The 25,496-nt window shown below is 36.3% G+C and overlaps 1 protein-coding gene across 4 annotated transcripts in view; it reads left to right on the top strand.

The window, feature by feature from the left end:
• The window catches only part of LOC128997906 (latrophilin Cirl-like), a 181,555-nt gene that overhangs the window by 1,483 nt on the left and 154,576 nt on the right, over nt 1-25,496 (top strand). The gene's annotated exons all lie outside the window — the stretch shown is intronic.

Below are 25,496 nucleotides of genomic sequence, written 5' to 3'. Positions count from 1 at the left end.
AAAGTAGGCTATTCAATTTGAGTTAAAACCTAACTTACATGAGTTTGTAAAATCATTAAAATTAAACTCTTATGACGACTAAACATGCTTTCAAATTACTAGCATTGACATTGACAGCAGCTCTTAGTATAGCTTTGAATTGAAAACTGGTTAGGGTACAAAATAAGATAACAGGGTTAAGAAACCGTAGGATAAGTTTGTAACGAGTTATAGAATTCTTTGAACATTTTGTTACCGTACGTTAAGTTGGGTAAACTTATTATGATAGGATATACTAATTTTTAAGTGTAATCGAGAAAATCGGGACTCTTGCGTTGCGGGGGGTCTTGGAGGGTTTCTTTTATTTTATACTGTTACACATTTGACCTCAAACTATTTATTTCTATCTCTTCTCTTTGAGCTTTTTAACTTAAAAAATTCAAGAGTGTTTGAAAAACGCATCATAATCCAGAAATATAAATGACGGTAAGTGAAAAAATGCATTGCTTCTTGCCTATGTAACCCAAGCCATTAAATGTATCTTCTATAACTTAACTGTGTTTTTATAACTAATCTCCAACAATTAACTGCATTGTTTTTGATCTATTTTGTTTTACATTATATGGTAGGGATGTAGTTAAGTTTTAATATTGTAAGATGTAATGTGTTCCCACGTATATTATGCAATAAAATTGGTATGTGGGAACCATTATAATTTTAGCATACCTAATGCTGAGATCTTAGTTGTATGCTTACAGTATCACCTCATAGCGAGTATTTTGCTTGAGTTAAAGTAGTAGCAGTTTTATAGGCCTATAGGTCACATAGGGAATCAAACTTTTATTATTTTCATACACACAGTATTAAGTTTTGCTTATTAGTAAATATCGTTCTTAGAGGAAGAGTTGAATGGGTTTTTATTGAAATTTAACTCTGAAATGAGTAAAATCTTCAAACACCTACGCTGAGACTGCAATAACCTGTAAAACATTGAATAAATATTATTACATAAATCACAAAAGGTGTTCAGAATGTTGTGAAGTGATAATTCAAAGGTGGTTTTCATTACGTACCTAAGGATGTACCGGTAGCTTTTCTGCGTTGGATTGGGTCCTGTAATTTAGGAATGAAAGAACTAGTCAGAAAGACTTTGGGCGTTTTTGCCCCAAATGCGAAAGAATGGACTCATTTTACAAAATGGAAATAAGTTCAAAAATAGGCCCAATTAAAATCACTCTCTGCATAAGACCATAGACAAATATAACTACACTAGCGGTGAAAGTTTGGTGTACAATCGGCATGGATTATAATACTAGGCCCTTACCAGTAAGGTACGGTACTGGGTTTTTAAAAAATGTGTTCTTCATTTTCTTTGATAAAGAAACTATAGTTGATTTGGTAAAAAGAGTTTGACTGAAAAGAGGTTTCATATTGCACACCTACCTGAAATCATGATTGTCAATAATTTTTACACATTTTTCTTACTTCCATGTACTAAAAATATCTTTTAAAATGTCATTCGTGTTCTAAGGTTTTTGTGATGACTTTTAAAGACAAATGTTAGTACCCAATATGATTTAGATTGGATTATTCTTGGAATATTACCCTGGAAATACTTGCATATCTAGTTTATTGTGTTAAGTCTTAGTTTTGTGTAGGGTAACCGGTAATCATCAGTTTTCACCCAAAATAAAATAACCGTTTGATAATTGTGGGTAATCATTAATGTAAAAGGTGTTGTTTAAGTTTTTTTTTTATAAAAGGTTGTTTCATTCAATTTTCTCTTTTAGAAGCTTCGGAAAGTTGTTTCGGTAATAGCCTACATTAAATGGCATTTGTAATTCTAGTATAGATCTTAACTGGGCAATTAAAATTAAGTTACCGGTATGTATTCTGGTACTTCAATTTTAGCATTCAGGCTTTACTCATAATACAGGGGGTTTCCAAATTGTGTGACATATTTTGTGGACATGTTCCTTGGGCTAAGACAAACATAAAATGCCATATATGAGTATGGGTCTAAAATGCCTAGATTTCTGTTTGTCGGTCTGTTTGCGGTTTTTTAAATACTATTTTAAATTTTGGGCATTTTTCAAGATATAAATTTCAAAATTGGTATGAATGTGTAGTTTAAAAGGTAAAAAGAGCTTAAAAATGTTGTTCCAATATCTCAAGCCATTTCAATATGGCAACCATTTAAAATGGCAAATTTCATGAAAATAGTAATTAAAAAACTCGTTTTAAGATAAAAAAGGACAGAGAATTTAAATTCAAATCAACTGAGACCTTGTTTGTTAAAATAAAATGACAAACAACCAAGCTATCAGTTTTTTCTACATTCGGTTATGCAATTTAATAGGACCTGTACTTAAAAGCAGCAACTTATGGTAGGCCCTACCTAGTCCTACATTTATACCATTTTGAAATTCCTTGAAATCTTGAAAAATGCCCAAGATATACGGTCATATAGTTTTTTAATTACAAACAGACTGATAGACAGAAATCTTGGCACTTAAGACCTATACAGTAGTCTATTACATTTTAAATGTTTGTACAATTTGTAAATAGGCCGACAATTTGCTTAGGCCTACTTTTCCAAACTATAATTCTAGTTTTTATTATTTCTCCTTACAATAAGCATTATCCTTAACATATTGTATTTTTTAAGGTACATTAAAAACAGAAATTTTTCCAGTTTTTGTAAAATAAGATTTTAAAAGCATCCTTAAATTTGTAATTGTTGACTAATCCATCTTTGGGTATGTACAGTTGATATTGACGATTTTCAATGGAATGTGAAGTATAATATTATTTTTAACTTATGGCTAAAATTTTAAAATTAACCAGCCCTTAATAATTAATACTTTTGAGAGGTATTCTACATTAATAAACAAATTCTTTTACAAAGATTGCAAGATTGCCTCACTGTTTTTAGCTATTCCAAGGGAATAAAAAATATTTATTGTATTATCAATAATATGTCTACTTTTTATCATTCAGAGATTAACTTACCTACGGTACCCTAATTTAAACTTAAATTTCTTTTTGCTGTAACAATATTAAGCCGCTATATAGTTGTATATAAAACCAATAAGCAAATATGTATCAAATTTATGTTACAAAACTAAAATTAATTTATATAAAGTTGTTGGTTAATCGGACAACAATTTCAAAATAATTAAATCACTTGTGTATTTTTTATTACAAATATGAATCAATTGAAAATTCAGTTTGATCTAAACCCTCCTTAAATCAATATTGGTTACCGGTACTTAGTTATTAAAATTCCTTTATTCACACCTTTATGTATAACCATTACTTTGATGTTAACGAAAAGCCTTGCAACTTTTTAAAGTAAATGTGTAGCCTACCTTAGTTTTAATGATAATTACTGTACGATCTAAAAAAATAATAAACTTCTAAGTTAGCCTATATTTATCTATTTATTTAAACTCGACGAAGACCCATTTAAAAGAAAACCTAAAATAAAGTACAAAAGGTGGCTAAACTTGATCATTAACGTAATGTCTTTAAAACTATTCTTTCAAATAAATAATTTATTCCCACAAAAAGTACCTGAAACAGCTTCAACAATAGGGCCTAAACTTTTCAATACTTCGTAAAAATCAACCAAGTAAGGTTATCAAACAACTATAGTGAACTTAATGCCCCGTCGGATATTTTTGAATGTGCCTCACTATGTTTTCTTTCACAACTATTTCTCTAGCAGCTGTTCGCTACAGGCCTACACATGCGCTGTTCTAGGTTTAGTCCTAGGCCTAATCACCCTCTTCACCCTCCATTCTCAGACCTCTCAATGTTTCGACATACCATTTTTTAGCCCGGCTTTCATTCCATCCATATGCTCCATTCGGAAACATGATTGTTTTCTAGTTCGTTTCATTTTTAGCCATCAGTTCATTTTGGAGATTACCAAAGTGGAAATGGTTCATAGGTTCTCTCTGATGCATATAATAGAATACGATATATCGCTTGACCAACCTAAACGATTTTTCTTGGGATTCAATTAAATTTTATCGATGTCAAATGTTGTTTACCAATAAGAGTACGGATGTTTTTGCCCTTTAGTTTGTTACTTTCCTTTGCGTAATGACTCTAATATAATAGGTTAATTACGAAATCATTATATGGAATAGATCTATATGTGATCTATGTTATAGAGTCCACATAAAAAGGTTTGGCGTAATCATGTTTAAGCTACAAACTCTTTACTTTAACGAAGTAAATATATTAAATGATTAAAATATAGGATGTTATTGATATAAATTGTTTTTAATGGCGCTAGGATTTAATGCTAGGTATCTATAATTTATAATTAAGTTATAGCTTTTATTATTGTGTTTTCAACATCCATCCGAACTAGAAAAATTGCCGTTTTGTAATATACATACATCATATAGCCTGTAATGTATTGGTCGGAGGAATAATACAAACCATGAATAAAAATTTTGGATAAAAAACTATTATAACTTGTAACGTAATATTCAAGCACGTACCGTTACAAAAAATCATTGATAGGCTATATATACCAAGATCACCAGGCACTATTTTCAATAGATATGCAGGTAAAAAAACTAATTTAAAAAATGTCGTATGTTTATTTAAATTATCTCAACGGAATTCACCATGAAGTGCTTTACAAAAGAGTATGACTATAATATAATAATATAAGAGTTGTTGTCAAACCTGTTTTATATGAACTACCTACAAATTAGCACGCAAAACTCCTTTATGTTGTGGTTAAAAATAATTTTTGGAAACTAGATATTCCTGTCGATTTATTACTACTATCTTCGTTTAGTTCCGAATGCCAATGATTGAACCATTGTATGTTTTTCCAAGCGAAGTATTCACTACTGTAACACATTCATCCCAGCTTTAGTGGTTATGATCGAACTGCGTAGGGGTTTTGGTTAAATTTTCTGCTCGCATGCTGATTGGAGTATTGTTGGTCCTGATACACGAGCCAGCCGAGCACCTCAAACAGGATGTGGCACGGGCAGTAGAGCAACACGGGGTACAGACATATGCTCGCATTGTTGGTTTGTGTAGCATTGTTTTACACCTTGAGAATTCCATGCTTTGTATTAAGCCTCCAATAAACAATAGGGGCGACAAGTTTTTTGCACACCTTTTTTTGCATTTCATTGTTTGCTATAAGTAAATTTACCCTATGCACCGGCCTCTGTAATTCAAGAACATAGATGAACTAATCCATAGCCAAATTGCGTACCGATATGAAGTCTCTAGCTAAACACGGCAGGGGTAGTATCAAACTTGTAGTTTTGTTCATATCCTTGTGACATTGTTCGCTAGTATTGGAGTCTCTGGAATGCCAGGCTGTTTATCAAGTCTCCAACCAAACATGGAACGGACATTAGCAAACTTGTAGTTTTGTTCATATCCTTGTGTACTTTTGCTGCATGTGGCATTGTTCGCTAGTATTGGAGTCTCTGGTATGCCAGGCTGTGTATCAAGTCTCCAACCAAACACGGAACGGACATTAGCAAACTTTTAGTTTTGTTCATATGTATGTTGTTTGCTGCATGTGGCATTGTTCTCTAGTTTTGAAGTATCTGGAATGTCAGCCTGTGTATCAAGTCTCCAACCAAACACGGAACGAGCAGTATCAAAGTTTTGTTCATATCCTTGTGTACTTTTGCTGCATGTGGTATTGTTCGCTAGTATTGGAGTCTCTGGAATGCCAGGCTGTGTATCAAGCCTCCAACCAAACACGGAACGGACATTAGCAAACTTGTAGTTTTGTTCATATCCTTGTGTACCTACTTTTGCTGCATGTGGCATTGTTCGCTAGTATTGGAGTCTCTGGAATGCCAGGCTATGTATCAAGTCTCCAACCAAACACGGAACGGACATTAGCAAACTTGTAGTTTTGTTCATATCCTTGTGTACTTTTGCTGCATGTGGCATTGTTCGCTAGTATTGGAGTCTCTGGAATCCCAGGCTATGTATCAAGTCTCCAACCAAACACGGAACGGACATTAGCAAACTTGTAGTTTTGTTCATATCCTTGTGTACTTTTGCAGCATGTGGTATTGTTCGCTAGTATTGGAGTCTCTGGAATGCCAGGCTGTGTATCAAGTCTCCAACCAAACACGGAACGAGCAGTATCAAAGTTTTGTTCATATCCTTGTATACTTTTGTTCGCTAGTATTGGAGTCTCTTGAATCCCAGGCTGTGTATCAAGTCTCCAACCAAACACGGAACGAGCAGTATCAAAGTTTTGTTCATATCCTCGTGTACTTTTGCTGCATGTGACATTGTTCGCTAGTATTGGAGTCTCTGGTATGCCAGGCTGTGTATCAAGTCTCCAACCAAACACGGCACGGGCAGTAGCGGCGTGGCGGCGGCCGGTTCGGGTCTTGATGAAAGGAGGTGTCCTTGGATGTTCGTAGTCCTCAGTCTTGCCGCCGTAACGCCGAGCTAGCCCGTTACCTTTCCTCTCGGTTCGCTATGTGGACTCCACTTCCCCCTCCGTCCCCTCCACCTCTGTCTTCTCTTCTCGCGATTCTCTTGTTCCCCGATCACCATTCCATTCCAACTCGACGTTCCCACTCAATTAAAATTGCCTTGCAAACATCTTGTCGAATGCGTTTCTTCCGACGATGTCGAACCTAATGCGTCCGCTGCCGGGTCTGCGTAAAGCGCACCACGTCATTTGGGAAACTTTGGAGGATTTTGACAAACGGATTAGACGATTTTCATCTTTCATGTAGCAATCTTGTCTTTGATAATGTCTTTGTCTTGTCTTGGCTGTCTATATAGCTCGTACCAGTTTACGTGTGGTGTTGTCTAAATTTGAGAAGACTTAGCTTTTCTATTTTGAGAGAAATTTTACTTGAAAGACTCATCTTTATTTCGGTAGCCAGTACAGAAATCGCCAAACATAATCGACTATCCTAAACTGCATCACATTGCAACCTATTTTAAGTACGGAGAGTGTTAGCATTCTAACAAATAGAAAAGTAGGATTCCAGTACAGTACCGTACTTATATACGGTATGTATGTACTTAAGGGTATGAGTGCTAGCAAACATTGCGAGTTTCAAGCTAATACCGGGCACTATTTTGTTGTTATTCCTAACCGTTCATCACCTATTATAGTGATTGGGTAGTATAACTACAACCATTGTTATCATGTGATTTGAAATGCTCGCCCATCCATAAATAACCTCGTATGTTGGGTAGGAAATATCTTTTCACTAAGTACAAAACCAAGCAGTAGGCCTACACGAATGTCGCTTGACGAATAAAAAAATGGTTCAATAACATTTGTACAACACTGTAGCACTCTATAAGATTATACCTAACAAACAAAATATTATCTCAATTAAAATTAGTATAATTTTGTTAAGATGCTGGATTGGAATAACAAACAGAAGTGTCATATCACCAAACCTTACTAAACTCAACTGTTGACCTTTTAGAATCGAACCAGCGACCTTTAGCTTGCGCTGACGTGACCTTATCATAGCGTACCAATATGCGTCTGCGGGTGAGTTGTTCTGTTTTAAATGTGTTGAGTACAGTTCATTGGGCCATCGTGAGCTCTTCACCACAAAACGTCAAGCTAGAACTTTGAACTTCGTCTGTTTGTTGCCCAGTTTTGTCGTAAATACTGCAATTACATTTTATTACAGAAAATACATAATTATCGGGGAGTTTATTTTATCACAAGGTAGTGCATACTAAGTGGTTTGTTACGTGTACGGTACAATTAAAACTTTACTATAATTTGTTTGTTTGGTATCGTTGTTATAAAATTGTGCTCATTATATTCTTCTGAGCACTTAATACGAGGTAATGCTGAACTCAAATGCACTCTACACACTCTTGTTTAACGAAATAACGGCCTGTTGTCAATAACCACACTTGATACGTAACAATATATACAGTATCTGGTGTCGCGGCCCCTACCCTTTGTACTTATTATCAGCTGATAACGGCATTTCATCTTTCATCAAAGGGTTCGAAGCTCAACATTCGGTTGGCCTAAAATGATTTAAAATCAATTTATAGCCGATATTCTGTTTTACAGCCGAAACTCAATTAAAAATACATTTATTTTAACTAATATTAGGTTTTACGATGTGGCGGCCTCTTACTACCAATGCTATTCACTACTATTGGTTTTCTAAATGCAATACAGTAATTTTGCTATACATTACCAGTTAGCTAGATACTGTATTTTATAGGCTGTACACGTATGTATTCTAAATAGTTCCATTGCTATGCACTACTGGATTTTTAAATTTCCTATAGTACTGCGTTTCAAAATATGTCGTTTTCTATATACTACTGGCATTAGTGTTCCTTCCCTACTAACTAATAGTTCGCTAAATATCTCCCTTGCTAACACTAGTCTTTTTTAAATAGTATCTTAGCCGCCGAATACAGATTTTCTAAATATCTACTTACTATCGCGATCTTCAAAAATTGCACCCACTTTGTAAACATTTTTTTTATAACATTCACTGTAGTGCGGTAGAGGTGTGCCATAGATTCATTGCTGGAACAAAATCATATCTGAAAAGAACATTGCTGAACAAATATTTACTGGAATTTGTATGAATATAGATGATTTGGCAGCAGAAGCTTTGCTCGCAGACTAGTTGTCCATGGACAGTGTCAAGAGCTCGTGCTGTATGGTATATGGAAAGGTGGTGTCGCATGGAAGCCCTGAAAGTGTTGTAGTTTTGCTGTAATTGGTTTGAGCCGGAAATGTAGACAGATGTCTCTAGAGTCGTCGGATGCTTCTCTCGATGTTGCCTGGTGCTGGTGGGGATAGCCCCCCCCATCTCCCCCCCATCACTATGGCTCTCCCAACATGTGCACTACATCAGCTGCCTCGGTCCTTCTCCAGCACAAAAAGTTCGAAAACTCGGTTTACTTGGTGGTCACAATGGTTGGAAGGTCGTATTCCATTTACACCAGCTCGTTTAGGTAGGTCGGGTCGCTCTGAGGGTAGGACGGATACATGCGCAATAATAAAATAAGTACACTTCGTGTTTATAAGAATTATATGGTTGAAATGTATGCCCATAACAGAACCAATACTAGAAAAACACAGTGTGGGCTGTACACTCAAACAAATTATCGACTTGTTAATACAGCTGGCCTCGTTGACAAATTTGTCTAAAATAGTGTTCAAATGGCAAACGAAAACTTTTCAAACATCAATATTTTAAATATAAAACTCGACACTTCGTAAACAAACACCGCATGTCAAGAAATAATATTTACGTTTGAATCGCTGTAATTTGTTTTGGAGAACTTCCCATACCGTGTTCTTCTAGTAATCACGACCCAACCGATGGCTATGTACTGAACACATTTTTCACTTAAATTCTGACGTGTTATTTATTTTGCAGTGAAAATGTAAGACGAACTCAATACTTGTTCTTGAACGAGTCTTATTTATTTTAGGGTCATAGTTTGTATTTTTTACACCTCAACTTAACAGTGCGTGTTATTTTAAGATCGAATACGGACATTTTACATCACAATAAGTAAGAAATAAAGTTTTCATGACGTTTCTTGATCTGAAATCTGATTCCGTATTTAGGCGAAAAACGTCTGAAATCTTTATCAGCTACTTTGTTTTACTGTTCAGTTCTCTGTGTGATTATTCTTTCGCGATTTTTTAGTTTGGCTAGGTTTGTGTACCTTGATTACATGTTTAGTTACTTTCTCACTTGAAGACGGGATCAGATTCCAGTTTCCGAAACGTCGAAAAACAGTTTTTTACTCATTGGGTAGAAAACGTCCGCAATACTTCCTTAAACAACATTAAGCTAATCAAGTTGCCAAACAAAAAAATAATTTTTAGTTCTAGCTCACTTTAAAGAGAGCTTAACACGTTTTTTGTTGAAAGTTAAATCAAAATTACCGAATCATCCTTAGTCATGAATAACGTTCGTGAGGAAGAAGCGAGTTTTAAAATTACTCAACCACTTCATCTCAAAATGAAACCATTTCTGATTTAACGTCGCCGTGATAAACTCAGTGCTGTCAGCCACATATTAGATAGTGCGGTGTGCCGGAGTGCACGGAGGTTCTTGCCCCAAAATCCGTGGTCGTGCAGTCAGAAAGCCACTTTTCTCCGGCACGCCGCACGCCGCAATACTGCAAGACTCTAGTCTAATTATCATGTACGTCGCGGAATCTCTGTCATTAATACAGTGTCAAGTGGAATATTACCTTTGTCCGTACCGCGCCTTCAAATTAAGGCGTATTTCCGCAACGCCCCGTGTTCCCAGTCGGGGTAATTCACCTGGGCTGGATTGAACTGGGACACGTATAAGCATTACTTGTCAAGATACGTTTCGGGTTTCAAATTTGGATTCAGAAAGCTTATCCATAGTTAAAATAATCCTGTTGAAACGTAAAACAAAAAACTTATCTTAGTTATATAGCCTATACAGTGGGAATTCTGAAAATTCACATTTTCTTAGAGGATTTCCTTTGCAAATGTTTTAAATTTATGATTATAATATGTAATTAATAACTAATCCGGGTACCTGAGACGTTATAGTAAACAGAAAATTGCCGGTACGTTCCTAAGAGAGACGGTTTACTATTAGTTTACTGAACCTAGCTAACCTTTGGGTTTTTAATCATGGGCTAAATAACCAGAAAGTCTTAAGTAAATAAACCAGATAGAATTCTTCAGTCACCTCTCCTCTTAAAATATACACCCTCATGTGTCAGCGAAGTACAAATCTAGTCAAATAATAAACGAAAAACACTTACAATGCTTAATAGATCTCGATCATCGAAGAAATGAAACATGCATTCGGTATTGCACTGGAGTAAATTAAACATGTCTTCGTTCGAACCATGGTTACAAAATTAGTAGTTCGAGAAATCGTGTGAAATCTGAATTGTTTAATATTGCTAGTTATGTTGAATAAGCCCTTAGCAAAGAGTATATTTACATCAATGGCGTTATGTTTCCTGTTTGGTCAAATGACCTTTGCAAGCAGATCCTTGCGTTGGCCTGCAGCGCTGCAGGGTAGCCTTCAACCGCTGAGCTAGCGTCCCCCATATCGGCTGCACGCCCAAGCTGCGATTACAACATACGGTTTCTCCACAATATCACAGTAATTTAATGTCCGACCGTACAGTGTGCGACGCTGCAAGATTCGCCTCAAGATGCGTTGGAGCGTTCGCCAACGCGTTGATAAATCCAAGGCTAAAGCTGCATTTCAGAGGTTGAAAGGCATTTCAAATGTATTATGCTCAGGAAAGCCTGTTGGATGATGATACCGTTAAAGCTATTAATATAAAATTTGTTGTCAGGGTCTACACCAATGGCATTTTCTATGAAAGTACCACAAAAGCTGCCCTTCCCTCAAATCATTGTGGATATGGTGGGGATCAAACTCGTCCCTTGGCCGATAACCAAGTATAATTCGTTAGTAAAATTCGAGTGGTTGATGATTTTATATTTACATTTTGACCACCAAATTGTCATTATGTGTGACAAGAGAATAAATCGGCTATTTAATAACATAGCTACGCCATAATATTTTTAAATACTAGTTTTTGATTACTTGTTTCTTGAATCTCTTGTTGCCGTAATTCAATTTAAAAATATTGAACAAGCCGGAAGACCATAATATTTGTTTAGTTTCAGGGTTTGTTGCAGAAACTACACGGAGACAAAAGCTGGCGTGCCGTAGAGTTCCGTAATCAACCGAGTCTAGAATCGCTGTCCGCTACAAAGCCTGGTTTCACCTCGGCGTTTAATCGTAGAGAAAAATTGGGAACCCGGATTTACACAAAAGTGAAATCAATGTATTAAGATTTTGTGTGCTCGGCCGTGTGACACTAGTTCAAAGAACGTTTTCTTTGATCCACAACAAAGGGATTCCGTGTTTAATTAAATGATGGCTCTCGGTCGGCCACGGACGTTTGTGGTCTTTATTCAGCAATCCTTTGATAAATAAATAACAGTTTTGTATCTTCTGGGGGTTTCCTGTCTCACGTATGTCTAAAACTGTATTGCTGCCATTTTCTTTAAACTGTTGAATTTTTACGATAGAAAGCAGACATGTGGTGTTCTTTAGAGAAACGTTTTACTTTACTGAAGCATTCACCGTAAATGATCTTTTGTTTAGAGTTTATGGCGAAAAACAATGTACATGCATTTTACTACAAAATTCAATATTATCGATTAAGAGAATCTAACCTAAAGAACCAAAGGCTGTCTCATGTTAAGTTGAGGCAGACTACCTAACCAGAGGGTTTTAGAGCAACAGAGAATCCTCCACCCGCACGTTACAAAAATTAGGTAGACAACTAGGATATTTAAAAATTTTAATATACTCTAGTTAATCTAGTGTTTTTTTAAATGTATCACTTAGTTTTTATGAGCTGTAAAATACCGACTCTCAAAAGAGTTTTTGCTTCTAGACTGTAAAACGAAAACTTGTATTATGTTGAATACGGTTATAGTTAGAGGAAATCTGCTAAAACCTATAGGCTATATACGAATAACTTCTGAAAGCTGAGTATAAACTAAAATTCTAAACAGAGTCGCATTTTTCGACAGTTTAAAGTTTATTCTGGTAGATTGAAATGTACTTTACCTTCATGAATTTCATGTTTTTTGTTTTTTTTTAATTAAAGTGCCCTTGAATTGCATTCTTAAAATTTACTTCCTTGACGGCCTGATGAAAAATGATAGTAATTATATGATCACTATAACACTTCAAGCGATTTTTCGAGAAACGGACCATAAATATGCATCAGAAACGTACATCTGGGGTACCGAAACCCCCTTTATTTAAACAAATTAATGGATAAGTGTATTAGTTTTCCCTATAGGAAGCTTTACCAAAACTTAATTCCAATTACAATTCCCTGTGTAAAATACTGTAAAATTCACCTAAAACATAAATGCTCCTTGGGTTTCAACTAATAGCCATGATCGTAGTAAGGATTCCTTTCCTTACATTAATATCTTGCCCATATGCTATAGTCTAGACACTATCGACACTTGTGGGGTTTCTTGCGTTGCGTGAGAATATAATGCAGCCGTTGTCACTTAACAAGCTTCTCTGTTTACGCTTCCTCTATGTCCGGTCCCCTTTGTTTATATCCTTTGTGGCGCCGACTTGCAAACATAGCCGATTTCTGTACACAATTACCTGATGAAGCAAAGATCTCAAGGTATGATGAATAGATTTGATGTGAGATTTACTGGAAGCTCGTGTTCTTTTAATGCTACTTCTTTCTAAATGTTAGTGATAGGTTTGGATGGTCGTGCATTAATTGCGCCAAGGAGTTCTTTAGTTGCGCCAAGTCCAAAGGTATGGGTGAGTTACCGGCAGAAGGAATATCCTTGTTTACGTGTCATTCAAACCTATCATATCCTATCCTAACTAACCTACTCAATTATGCAGTTAAAGAGGGTCGCAACTTGGCGCAGTTATTGAACGTATCGGGTGGCTCCCTGGAGTAGTTGGCGCAGTTCACGCCCACCCGTTTGGATTTCCAAGGTTTGGATACAACAAGACAATCAGTCCCAGATACTATAGGCCAATGGTCGGTCGTCAAATAATTTGCTGGATTTAGGCTAAACCGGAATGTCCCTAAGACTGGTTGTCCCACTCTTTTAACGCAGGTAAACGTGAGGTACCGGTACGAAACTGCAATATGCATGCATAACGTTGATAGTATTAAAATTGCTACTTGAACTTGGGTTGAAAATTACAACCAATTTTTTAGATTTGGAAAAGATCCACATAGTTTTGCCTGGGTTTTTAAATTTGGACAAGAAGTACCAGACAAACACTGGACAACCAGTCCCTCGTCTCCTCTCATTATAGTGCTAGTACTGATTTCCGAGGCTGTCAAAATAGGTAAGCAAATCTCAGGTCCATTTCAACTAACTAAATGTCTGTCTCGCGGTTATAAAACTAATACCCGTGAAATCTGTGGATTTAACAACAAGTAACTTTAGTGGCGACTACTTGGTGAAAGTGGAACTTGGAACTGACGCATTGTTTTCAACTATCGGATTATCCGTCCGGATAACTCCGTTATTAAGGTTAAACCATACTGAGCTTTTGTGAACTTGGACACGACGAAGGGAATCCCATCGCGATATTTTGTGATTTAGATAAACGTACGTATTGTTTATTTAGACAATATAACTAAAAATGTTGATAAGTTCCACCCACGCACCCAAAAAGATTAGTTTTAACACAATGTTGCCATGTGATTTTCGGGGGACAACGAAACTGCCACGACGTTTTACGATCATGCTCTATACTGAAACTGCCACGGCAATTAGTGAGGATTATAAGGGTGTTTTTGAGAGGGCTAGAAACACTGAAACTGCCACGGCGGATTCCCCAGATAGACGGGGAGAAACGGGAGACTCAAAATTCCCATTTCTGTCTTTAAGTGATTGATTTGCCCTTTCGTATTTATATTTTAGGTGTTATTTTATGTTAATTTAAGTTTTTAGTGTTGCGACTGTTAGAGTATTTACTTTATAAGTATTTATTCCGTCTCTTGAGAATATATTTGCTTTAATGAATAATTATTTACCACTAAGAAACAAGTTTTATGTTTCATTTACCACTTTTATAACACTGCATTTTATATGATCTGTTCGACGCTTTTAATTACACGAGAGGTGATCAAATACTAATATAATACTGTAAAACTGTAATATTCAAAAATAGTTTTATTCGCCCAAGACGCTAGGCTGCAGAACTACAAATACTGTACCCAACCATGGTCTGCAGAGGGGCGTTCACGTGGAATCTCAGTGGAATGCCCTCCTATTAGCTTGACTCATGTAATATTTTTCAAATTCCGTATTTCTCAACAGTTTTGTGCCATCCTTCAGAGAGTTAGTAGTAAGGGTGTTGGTGTGTTAGTTATACTTAGTTGATAGTCTTTCGATGGAGGATAAGATATTTGAAACGAAGAGAAAGGGCGCGGCGTTGTTAGTAGACGGCTACCGTTTTGTTATACAAAGTGTGGTGTTAATAAGTGGTTTTGCTAGAGAAAAATCGGGGAGTATGTCGAGCAAAATGCTTCACATATATTATGTATAACAACGAGTAACAGTAACTGAAACGATTTTAACGCGTACCATTCTTCAGTCACTGTAGTGGGTTGAGTTTAGATAGAGACCTCTAGCTTTTGTCGATATTCTTTCTTCGATATATATTTCTTCGACTAATGGCCTATTAATAGGTGGTGTCACTCGATGGGGCCACCAAAATAACCCATTTTTGGTTTAAGAACAAAATTTTAATGCAACAAAAAGTTCACTTGCGTGATATAGAGACGTATACAGAGTTTTGTTTTCTTGGCGTAACCCATTAAAAAGTTAACTGGTGATGTCCATACTTTTGCCCAGCCCTGTATATGTGAATAAACGAAATTTATAATTGAGGTATATTACTAAATAAATATGCAAAAACATACACCGAGTCTCATTTCATTCTAATTAAACATGAGAAAATGGTAAACAAATTCGTGTTGATTTCCCACCAGGCGTAACATCCGTGACAATTTTCTGTGATCATAGAAACGACCGAGATTATTACTTGCGATCACGGAAACGCCTAAAAATGAAGAATCGGCGTAAGAAACTTAAACGAACATCTGTGATCGTATGTTACGATCGTGGCCAAATCCGTGATAATTTCCAGCGATCAAACGTAGAAATAACTGTGATGGTAAACTACGACAGCAATGATGATGACCGGTGATGATTTCACAATTGCGGCAACATTCGCATTCATCTCCAGCGATTATTTTAACACACGTAACTATTTTTCGCGATCGACGAAAAATTAATGATCATCTTGCACTTGCGGCTTAGTGTGTGATGATTTATCGATATTGCGCCAATATTCGTGGTCATTTCTACAGTAGTTTCTCGCAATGGCGTTTTTCGATTACGCAAAACGTGTAAGCTCTGTGTTTTCGGGTGGATTTTACGGCAAATATTTGACCATTTTTATTTCCCGGTGTCTTACTAAATTCAATTACATCTGATGGACTTTTCCTGATACTTAAAATTCACGTGCTATTCCCGGTTGCTAGGTTGGCAGAATTAGGTGACCCTGAATTATCACTACAAGTAGCCTAGGCTAATTAGGATTTATTTTTTATCAACCGTATCTAAAATGTATACTTATCAATTTTGAAGTTTTTATCTGGTATTATTAATGTAAACCTGCACATTATTCGCCTTATGTATACAAGTATAATTGTATCTGTATATTTCTTGGCCTAGTCTTGTATTTTATTTGTATTTCGTACTAAACAAAATCTGGACAGACTCGAACTCAATTCTGTGTATTCTAGTCATCACAAAGGATCTCATACTTCGACGCCAATTCCTAAGACAATTGGAACGCAGTGCGCGCAGTATTTCCAACTCATTGCTGAAAAGCATGTTTTCATGGTATTCCCAGCTCATTTCTAAATACATTACCTCCACCGCAGCCCGCAGCAAACCTGCACACTAAGTGAATTTCAATTTGTTCGATTGGATTCTTACTAAAATTGTCCATAAACAAGACATATTTATTCCCCATTTAAATAACATTAGATTGAACAAATACCTAGGGTTTACTGCTACGGCGAGGTTAAAAGTGTTTTTTTTTTTTAAAATATTAATAGTATAGGATGAAATCAATAAATTCTCCAAATATGATCAACAAATTTATCACAATTGTGTTTTATTTATACTTCAGGACACGTATCCTGTTGTGCTATTATTTGCATTAGATTATGTTTCTTCTTGTGCAATTTTGACGATGCCTACCTACACCTTGGTATATTTATAAACTGAAAACTTCAAATCTAATGATAAAATATGTGTTTATCGAGTTCTTTAACGCCAGTAATTCACTATAACGGGTTAAGAGCATTCATATAATAAATTTAGTAAGAAACATTTTACATTCAATTGCAATCTTAATCCTTTAGAACATATTATTTAATTATTTCTGACTTCATCGGTAGTTAAATGGATTTTCTATTGATACTTGATTTTAATAAGTACAAAGTTAGTATGACCTCTTTTAAGTAGCGACATGAAAAGCATTTAACTAAGTTATGAGCAAAGTAAAGTGTTGTGTTTCAAAATCGTCACTGTGATGAGTGAGGGATATTCTCATTCCCGTTTGTCCCTGCACGTTGCCAAACCAACCTCCCCCTTCCTGAGGAATCCGCCGTGGCAGTTTCAGTGTTTCTAGCATTCTCAAAAACACCCTTATAATCCTCACTAATTGGCGTGGCAGTTTCGGTATGGATTATGATCATAAAACGTCGTGGCAGTTTCGGTACAGCCGATTTTCGAGGCTGCGAATGAAGAAGCAATAACTACTCTACAAAATTGTGGCCAAAATAAACGCATAATCGGGGTCTGAAATATGTAAAACTCGTAACCAAGCTAAATCCTATAGTTTAGATTAAATTATATACTATGAAAAACAATTTTCTTACAAACCCGCATTATAGTGAAGAAACTTTCAATAATATCGTTTGCAATTAAGAGACTTCAGCAGTACATTTTCTCTGGATATTTCAGGAAAGTTTACGAAAATATACTTGACGCTTAGTCTCTTAGCTCTTGACTAGACGATTACTATCGACTAATGCGACTCTAATAAGTTCTCAGAATTCTTCCACATTAACAACACGGACAACACTTTGTGTGGAATGTTGATAAGGTCAGGCAATTTGTGGCTTTAATATTGTTCACATTTTAAATAGTTTTTGTATAGTAAATACTTTAGTTGTTGAAATCGTAAATTAAAAATAGTATAAATAAACAAAAACGCTTATTTAGACGTATTTACCAGTTAAAATTCTACTATTATAAAAAAATTTAAAAAGTACAAGCCTAAAGATATAAGAAATAAATAAATTTACATAAATATATTTTAAATCGGTTAAGAACTAACCTGACAATGGAGGAGATCCTAAACCCTTACATTAGCGCGCGGCAGGGAGGTAGAGCGCACCCCGCTTAACGTTTTAAAAATATGTGTTCATTGGTAAAAAACAGTCCATCGAAAAACGCTAAAGTCGCTATTTTTAAAATTTACTCTACAATATACAATTTATACACAGCCATTTAACTGTGAACACTAAGGACTCTCTATGGGACTATGTATAGCTGTATAAAGTATGCAATGTACATGTTATGTTGTATAGTTGTGTGTAGCTAGTATTGTATCATACACCCTACCAGCCAAATTACCCCGGACGGACGGTGTGTGTGGCTCTGCATGCTTGTATACTGTATACACTGTACGTATAGTGTTGTATGGTTGTGTATAGCCAGTGTATAGTGTACTACACACCCTGCCAGCCAAATTACCCCGGACGGACGGTGTGTTTGGCTCTGCATGCTTGTATACTGTATACACTGTACGTGTAGTGTTGTATAGTTGTGTATAGCCAGTGTATAGTGTACTACACACCCTGCCAGCCAAATTACCCGGGACGGACGGTGTGTGTGGTTCTGCATGCTTGTATACTGTATACACCGTACGTGTAGTGTTGTATAGTTGTGTATAGCCAGTGTATAGTGTACTACACACCCTGCCAGCCAAATTACCCCGGACGGACGGTGTGTTTGGCTCTGCATGCTTGTATACTGTATACACTGTACGTATAGTGTTGTATGGTTGTGTATAGCCAGTGTATAGTGTACTACACACCCTGCCAGCCAAATTACCCCGGACGGACTGTGTGTTTGGCTCTGCATGCTTGTATACTGTATACACTGTACGTGTAGTGTTGTATAGTTGTGTATAGCCAGTGTATAGTGTACTACACACCCTGCCAGCCAAATTACCCCGGACGGACGGTGTGTTTGGCTCTGCATGCTTGTATACTGTATACACTGTACGTATAGTGTTGTATGGTTGTGTATAGCCAGTGTATAGTGTACTACACACCCTGCCAGCCAAATTACCCCGGACGGACGGTGTGTGTGGCTCTGCATGCTTGTATACTGTATACACTGTACGTATAGTGTTGTATAGTTGTGTATAGCCAGTGTATAGTGTACTACACACCCTGCCAGCCAAATTACCCCGGACGGACGGTGTGTTTGGCTCTGCATGCTTGTATACTGTATACACTGTACGTATAGTGTTGTATAGTTGTGTATAGCCAGTGTATAGTGCACTACACACCCTGCCAGCCAAATTACCCCGGACGGACGGTGTGTTTGGCTCCGCATGCTTGTATACTGTATACACTGTACGTATAGTGTTGTATGGTTGTGTATAGCCAGTGTATAGTGTACTACACACCCTGCCAGCCAAATTACCCCGGACGGACGGTGTGTGTGGCTCTGCATGCTTGTATACTTTATACACTGTACGTGTAGTGTTGTATAGTTGTGTATAGCCAGTGTATAGTGTACTACACACCCTGCCAGCCAAATTACCCCGGACGGACGGTGTGTTTGGCTCCGTATGCTTGTATACTGTATACACTGTACGTATAGTGTTGTATGGTTGTGTATAGCCAGTGTATAGTGTACTACACACCCTGCCAGCGAAATTACCCCGGACGGACGGTGTGTGTGGCTCTGCATGCTTGTATACTTTATACACTGTACGTGTAGTGTTGTATAGTTGTGTATAGCCAGTGTATAGTGTACTACACACCCTGCCAGCCAAATTACCCCGGACGGACGGTGTGTTTGGCTCCGTATGCTTGTATACTGTATACACTGTACGTATAGTGTTGTATGGTTGTGTATAGCCAGTGTATAGTGTACTACACACCCTGCCAGCCAAATTACCCCGGACGGACGGTGTGTGTGGCTCTGCATGCTTGTATACTGTATACACTGTACGTGTAGTGTTGTATAGTTGTGTATAGCCGGTGTATAGTGTACTACACACCCTGCCAGCCAAATTACCCCGGACGGACGGTGTGTGTGGCTCTGCATGCTTGTATACTGTATACACTGTACGTGTAGTGTTGTATAGTTGTGTATAGCCGGTGTATAGTGTACTACACACCCTGCCAGCCAAATTACCCCGGACGGACGGTGTGAGCTGGTTGATTACAGGTGACGGAACACGCAATCTCAGATTACTGTTCCACTACCCGATAAGCCCCGTGTTCCACGCTTTTTATTTCCTTTAATGGTTCAGTACATTGTGTTCAGTGTTCTCGGTGACCGATAACCGTTCTAGGGATCATTATTAATCTTCGAGTCAAAAACGGTGCTATTATTTCAAATCCGATTTGTTCACCTTATTTCGCAGGGGTTCATTTCCTTTTTCCGGCTCGGGTTTCTTTTGTGAAGGGTGAAAAATAGTTTGGGAAACGTGACGATAAATTTATTTTCCCCGACATAATGTTGAATGAAGACTTGGGTTTGAATTCTGTATTTACGATTATTGATTTGAGGAGGGCTGTAATGTTTCATGACGAACATGAAATATTTCTAAATGTGAATTTCCTGTATTTAAATGAACAGCTTAACGGGATGAATATTTTTTTGTATGATTTAAAATGCCCGGGCTCTATGCCACCATCACAGGTTAAAATAATACGTAATGGTTTAAAGCTATATTTTAGAAGTGTTCAGAGCTACATTTTCCAATAAAACCCATCCCGAAAAATACATTACATCCGTGATGCTGATTGTTGAAATTATCGTCACGTAAGTTTACTTAAGCTTATAATTTTGCTCGAACAGTGTAATTGTAACTATTTTAAGCGTTATAATCCTTGAAAATATCAAGATTTGTGTTTAAGTAACATATCGATTTAATCCCTAGGACTTTCAGTTTTACGTACTACGTAAACATAAACCTTAAAGGATCCCATAAAATTCAGTCGTAGGCTATAACTGGAGACGTTTTATGAAACGCGGATGCGTAACCATTTCAGTGACATGTTGCTGTCGGGAAGGTTGTAATTTTACCAGTGACTCAATTAAACTCGCTTGTGTTGTGATTTTTGTTATAACTTAATTGCGACGAAATTGCCTGGGAAGTGGCACCGAGGCGAGCTGTCCCTGTAAATTCCTAATTGTTACGCGGAGAGTGCAACTATATATTAAGGCGACGTATTATAAATAGGCCAATTATGTAATCATAATTGACCCTTTTAGTGGCTCACTCAATCCCATACCTATCCTTCGGTTTGAGTAATGTAGATTGCTATTACAATGGAGTTTCTGAGTGTCTATTAGCCTTAGTGGAGTTTAATACTTCCTAGAAATACAGGTATACTCACTAGAGTGATGATTGAATTCGACCATTCGTTACTTTAGTGTCGGACGAGATAGGTAGTGCAGTACAGTGAGTTAACGCAGAAATACAGTAGGCCTACATTTATTTTGTAAAACTTCATACTGTAGGCCTATTTAATTTTATATTTGCTCAAATTACTTTAAACTGTGGTTGAAACATTTCGGAGAGCCTGTTAAGTAAACTCACTATTATTATATACATATGAAGAAATGTAGCATTTGTTACAATTACGTGCGTTCTTATAGTATGTAAGGCAAACGCTTCATCGTCGACGAAATCAAGGCGGCCTTTATCGGCAAACTTAAACGTGTTGTACCGTACTGTAGTTAAGTTGAGGTGTATTCGACTAGGCCTACATCGTTGTGTGTATTGTTGAATGTCAGACGCTTATCTCTTGTTTGGTAAGTTATTGTAACTATTTATTTTACATATTGTGCGTAATTTGAACTTTTAAATTAATTAAAATAAATTAACTAGTCGTAATTTATAAACAAATAAATAAGTCCTAGAAAATTAAAAGGTAGCCTACTTTTCTACACAAATCCTATGTATTTTTAAATTACTACTGCACAATAGTTTACACTTGCCACTACATTTATGCATTCTTTAATTAATGAACGTAATCGTTTGGTTACTAGGCCTAATATAGATAAAGAATTTTTTTACTTGTACAATAATAATCTAGGCCTAATTGTTCATTACTAAACTATGTGTAAATGAGTCGTATTATGTTACAGACCATCATAAACATCTTTTTTGCGATTCAAAAACGCCTTATTTGTATATTTCAAGATGAATTCACCTCCAGTTTGATTCTTTACAATTATTACCACTTACGTATGCCTAGTGGTATTTAAATGTCGATTTCTTCATGCTGCACATGTTTCGAACTTATTTTAGACCTTAAGAAGCAGTGTAGCTAGTTTTTTAAACACATTATTTTATGTCAGTAAAAATTACACTAGCACACGAAGAACACTAAATATTTGCATTTAAAATTAGCGCATTTATAGCATTTTAAATTGTAAATATTTCGTCTCATTTGTGTGTTGTGTTATTTTTGCAAACACTGAATAATGTACCGTTTTAAAATTACAGTATTTGGACCTTTTCCGTTAATTCACTACCACTAGTGGATTGTGGTTAGGTTAGGTTAGTTTTTTTCTAACTCTATACTACTAACCTAACCGTACCAAAGCTTAATTCACTACCACTTCTATGGCTAATAATCTATGGCTCTAAAAAAAAACTAATTGTAGTAAATTAACGGAAAAGGTCCCAGTATTTAAACTAATGCCGGTGATGAAATGTAACATTTTCGAACCTAAACAATCAATATTTATACACCATTGACCTATGTAACTTAATAATTGCATATAGAGGTGTAAATAGTGTTGAAATATTAAATTAAAATTCTTTAGGTTCTTTTTACCTTAGTGTGCTTACAAATTTTGAAATGTATATTGCGATGAATATGTTTGATAGTAATACTGTACATAATATTCTTAACATTGTACGGAATGCCTTTATAATTTCGTACTCCTATTAAATATCGAATTTACAATTTCTCGGCCCAGTCTTTAAAATCGATCGCGATTGAGTTTATAATAATTGATTTTCATCTATAAAACTCTGGAACGTGATTTAAGATGAGATCGGGTAATGGATTCATTTGTGACAGGCTCCTAGCACAAGTTGTTGCCCCTCCCTGCGGGCAGGGTTCGGCTGACCTGGGTAATGTTGTCCAGTAAATGACTTGTTATCGATACATTAACCCCCCTCCCCCCCTTCCCAAGGTGATATTACATCAAGCCTTCTGCACGTCGGGCATCGGCGATTGCCCGTTTTATGAAATCGCACCTCCTGGGAAATTGAAAATTAGTATGTCATACTACGTCAGGGTGTTAAAATGGTGTAAACTTGATCAAGATTTTTGAACACTTTGTGGTTCCTGGGGTGAAGAAATAAAGAGCTTCAGTGAAAGTTTGTGATAGACGACTTAAATGTATTAAAAAAATACATTAAAACTACCAATATTTTGATTCATATCAATTTTTGACTAATCCACTTTCGTTAGTCATACAACATAATGCTAAAATTCATAGAGGAACTAATACGCACAAACAAACTCCTAACCTAACCTAACCTAACCACATGATTTAATATCTATGAGAATTAATAAAACGCATCTATTATCATTTGTTATCGAGTGAAATCCAATCAATTACATCAAATCGTAAATATTGCCAAGTTTGATCAATATTCTAAATCAATTATGACAGTCGATTTAACAGGTTGAGTCATATATCAAAATTCTGCCACTACTATATAGATTCGAACTAAAATGTTATATTTAAATCAAAATTTAAAAGTACAGTAGTTTAAATTTGTTCCCTTCTTAGTAGCTCAGTTTCTGATGACTGACAGTCGCTCATGCAAAAGTAAGTGCTTTAAAATTATAATTTTGAGGCTCGACCAATAAAAAACTGCTGATACGGTTGGTTAGGTGCTTTGTACCTTTGCATTTGGTATTTAATTTTACTACTACTATGTTGGCCTTTCTATCTGTATACACTGTCACACTGTACGTTCGCAGGTATACAGTTGTGCTGAGTTTCCTACATTCAATACCCCAGTTTAATATATGCATACTGGAACATACTTGACCTTAAGACCTGAGTTTTTTTTATTATTAACCAATGTTTAATAGTTTTTCGACGGAGGTTTTCAGTAATTGCATTTTAGAAAATTTCCCATACGGGGATTAAGACTGTAGGTCTCATAGTAAGACCTAGACCCGAGATCGATTTACTTTTTCGTTTTGAGGTCCCCAGAGGACAAAAACACTATCCGTTCAAAATGTTATATATGTATTTTATATGTATATATCTGTGTCCGTGTACACGATAACTCAAGTAATTTTTGTCCAATTTTAATAAAATTTGGCTTGAAGGTGTAGGGCGGGATAAACTTGAATTCGCGAACCAGCATGATTGGACCATAGGAACAAGGTTTTAAGGAGTAAAAATGGTGGTTTCTCATTTTTGACCCTCAAAACACAAAATTTCCCAATTTCTCTCGAAACCATTTTGAAAAGCATAAAAAAATGAGGTTCGTTAAAGTTTTTTGTACGCTTATTGGTTACGGAGAAAATTCATAAAGTTGTAAATTTAAAATTCCCATGTTATTCTTATGGAGAATATTTTAAACTGTTGTAGTTTGCTTATTTATGGGTATATTTTGATCAAACTAGGTAGTTTGCTTGTTTATGGTTATATTTTGATCAAACTAGGTAAATTTATTTATTTTATACTAAGGTATTCTACTAAAACACACTCTTTATCACCCTCCCTAAAGGAAGCAAACCTAGCTACTCGTTAAATGTTATTTAAATAGAATAATATTTAATGTTATTGAAAATCAAATCAGGCAAATGTGAATTCGCTTAGTCAGCAGGTTTGCTGCCGCGGGGTACTTAACTTGTTACATAGTTCTTATTGTAAAAAGTCAGAACGAAACAGTAACGTTCGTATTGACAGGTAATGTGAATATTTAATTGGGGCATTTAACATGTTTTGTACACAAAAAATGCAAATCCTTAAAGCTAAATGTGACACGTGCTGTACCCAATATCAGTTCTGTGTAGTCTGTGTGGCCTTGCCCAATCGAACAAGGAGAGGTGTGCAGCGCAGCACTGCGCAGGCGTAACATTTGCGCATTTCACAACCAGCGCGCGCATTATTGTGATTACGCTCAAGATGTTCTGCGCCCTCAGCGCCGTACTAACACCATGCGCATAAGTTTGCCTTTCACCTAGCTTTCACTTTCACACTGCGACTTATGGCCTTCAACTCTAGTGGGGCGTTATGAAAGACCCGGCCCGACTTCTTCCCAGATGGTACTAGGATTGAAAATCCAGAGGCAATAACCATCACTGGATGTTAAGGAGTACCAGTCGAGGACTTCCTGGGTTCTCTGCCCCTTACGGTCTCGTCTCCATACGGGTACAGCCCGACAGGATCTAAAACCAGTGTGTTGCATTGGGTTATGAAGTTTGATTGTTTTTAAGACATAATATATATAATAATTTTATTTATGTTCTACCTTAACGTATCCAGCCAGTTTCAGTTTTTTACATACATTACTCTATAGGAAAGCGGTATTATATCATCGCTAAAATCATTTTGGTAATTTGAGGAA

The sequence above is a fragment of the Macrosteles quadrilineatus genome, unplaced genomic scaffold, assembly GCF_028750875.1.
Source record: "Macrosteles quadrilineatus isolate MER2022 unplaced genomic scaffold, UCM_ALF_1.0 Scaffold_7__1_contigs__length_78375512, whole genome shotgun sequence".
In the NCBI taxonomy this organism is placed as follows: Eukaryota; Metazoa; Arthropoda; class Insecta; order Hemiptera; family Cicadellidae; genus Macrosteles; species Macrosteles quadrilineatus.
Note: the sequence above shows the minus strand (reverse complement) of the source record. Positions and strands in the feature narration are given on the sequence as shown.